Genomic DNA, 3,010 nt, shown 5'->3' with positions numbered 1-3,010 from the left:
ACCTTAAGAGTAGAAGAGAAAACGATCTACTCTACTCTTAGGAGACTGTTCTTAAAAGAATACATACGAGAGGGAGTACTTTGGGGTGTAGCCTCTCAGCTCCAGAAAGCCCAACGAGAAGAAGGTGAATCCGTGAGAGACTTCATTAGTCGCCTAAAGAATTTGAATTCTCGATGCAATCCAAACGAGCGATTCAACAACAACCAATTGCTTGATAGATTCATTAGGGGATTACGACATGAAAGTATCTATAATGGCCTAGTCATTAGAGGTATCACTACTTGGGAAGCAGTCACCATGAATGCAATCCAATTGGAGGATAATTTAATGATTGCAGGAGAAAGAGTGTCTGCCGAGCCGAAGTCTACTAGCTCGCAAGCGTCAGGGCATGAGCCAATGAAGATAAAGCCAATCGTGAAAGAGCAAACGATATCTGAGATGACTTTGGCAGATCTCACCAAGGCCATCCAAGAAAGCCTTAGGGGTAATCGTGCTCCACAAAACACTCATATGTATCCAAGAAGGGAGCAACAATGGTGCTCAATTTGCTTGGGCCCACATACTACGAGTGAATGCCCTACTTTCAGAGTAAAGTTTAACAAGACTTGTAACGCGTGTGGTAGGTATGGCCATCAAGCGAAGGATTGCCTAATGCTTAAACGCATCATGGAAAATAGACCGCCTATAGCTTGGGCAGACTCACCTCGAGTTCCTGCATTGATGCCTACCCCACCCATGGAGCAACAGTTGCCATTACAACACATGGTACCTAGAACCCAAAATGTGGTCCAAACCACACCGTTGCCACCTCCAGTGCTAGGACCGCAACCCCCTCATCCAAGAGTTACACCTATGAACCAAATAGGTTGCGAGTCATCTAGTACTTATGTAGATTGCGAAGAGGACATAGACTCTAGTATCACCTATGGAGTCGACATGCTTGAGGAGTGTCCCATGTACTATATGGAAGACCATTGGGGACAAATCAAACCGGTATATCAAGCTACTACGCTAGCAGCAAGAGGCCAAAACATTAATAGTTTTGCCAGGAGACCACCTCTTCAGTGCTACGAATGTGGTGGACCACATCGAGTAGTTGAGTGCCCCATTAGAATGCAAAAGAATGCTGCACTAATGCAAACAAGTCAAGGGAGTGCATTGGCAATGCCAATACTCACTTGTAATCGTTGTGGCATAGATCATTTGATCGCACAGTGTCCTAACAATCCAAACGCACCGAAAATCACACCATTGAACTTAATAGAGATTGTTGATGGGACACCACCAACTATAAACATAGCACCAGTGAATGCACTCACACGGTCGATGCTCCAAAAGCAAAATTACATCCTCGAAGAGAGAGATGCTGCATCCATTGGCCGAGCGAGAAAGAAGAAAACACGAAGAAAGAAATCCCTTAATGCTTCTAGCTCAAAACCTAGTTCAAAGACTAACATAGGGACATGAGAGGATCCCGTATATATGAATGACCCTGAGGATGACTCAGATTCGATAGAGACCACGAAGACCAAAACTGTTACTACAAAGGAAAAAGCCAGTGAGGAGGATCACGAGAGGGAATTACGACGAACACCAAAAGAGTATTCAAAGTTAAACCACCCAGTTGCGAACCCCCAAGATAAGCCACGAGAGACAAAAAATGAGGATTGCAAGAGAAAGATTGGAACCTATCCAAACCCAACAGTGGAAATTGAACGAGTCCAACAACTGAGGGGTTTGGTGGAAGAAACTCAACGAACATTAGAACCTGAACCCAAACATATCCAGATGTCGGACACAGTGTTTCCCACACAAGTTCAACCTCACAAGAACTACAGGCCGTTAGCTATACCTAGTATCATTCGGGAAGAGAGTGAGGGTAGGACATCTGAAAGTGGACACATACCTTTCCTACTAGAGAGAATGTTCAATGAGGGAATGTCCGACCCCCTTGAGGAAGTGGAGATTCCATCTTCACCATTCTCTTGTCAGGGTCCTACGTCCCACAAGATGCCATTAAATGTTGCCAAATTGATGGATTTCATGTCTTCAGAAGTTAGAACCACCATCATGTCCAAACTATATAAAGACCCCGAGCTAGTCTCAGCTCTTTGAGCCTTCCTCAATGGAGAATTACAGGCCGGATAACCATAGTTTGCACATATGAACAAACCTGACTCGATAATGAATGATGAGGAACATTTAGCACCACCATCTGACCTAGCGAGACATGAATCTGTAATTGAAGTACCCGTTAACAAGTTGGGGCAATACTTTGAAGGTGATGAATCTAATGCTACTCTACCAATCGCTACTAAAGGATTAACTGTAAAGGGGGTCCTTGACGGTGGTGCGGGAGTCAGCATGGTGACAAAGAGTTGTTGGGAGTCTATGGGGCGACCTCACCTTGAAGCCACAAGCGTAGTGGTAAAAATGGCTAATGGATCTATTGTTACGCCTATTGGAATGCTAAAGGATCTCAGGATCAAGGTCTTGGGACACAAGGTAAGGCAGACTTTCATTGTTATGTATTTTTCCAAGCATCCTATGTCATTTGAGATGATCTTAGGGTGCCCATTCATGAGGGAAGCAAAAATGGTGCATGACTGGTCCAAAAACCACGTCTACTTACAGTTCCAAGACTCTGTCATTCGAGTTGATCTTTTAAGTGGTCGAACACATCCTCTAGGAAATAAATTCATCATTGATAATCGATCAGACACAACAATTCACTCAGCTCCATTACAGTATTGTTACACGTGTAACGAAGACACGGATATTGAGGAGAACTCTCCTTATATGGATATCCTACCTGGGATGACTAAGTCGGACAATGTGGATTGGGTCCACCTAGCAGCAACCATAGACACTTGGGGAAATAGGGGGACGACCTGGGTAACACCTGAGGGGGATGAAATGCCTGTACCCTTAAATATGCTACCTGGGATGACTAAGTCGGACAATGTGGATTGGGTCCACCTAGCAACAACCATAGACACTTGGGGAAATA

Source organism: Adiantum capillus-veneris, chromosome 11, assembly GCF_014529385.1.
Source record: "Adiantum capillus-veneris isolate H3 chromosome 11, ASM1452938v2, whole genome shotgun sequence".
Lineage (NCBI taxonomy): Eukaryota > Viridiplantae > Streptophyta > Polypodiopsida > Polypodiales > Pteridaceae > Adiantum > Adiantum capillus-veneris.
Note: the sequence above shows the minus strand (reverse complement) of the source record.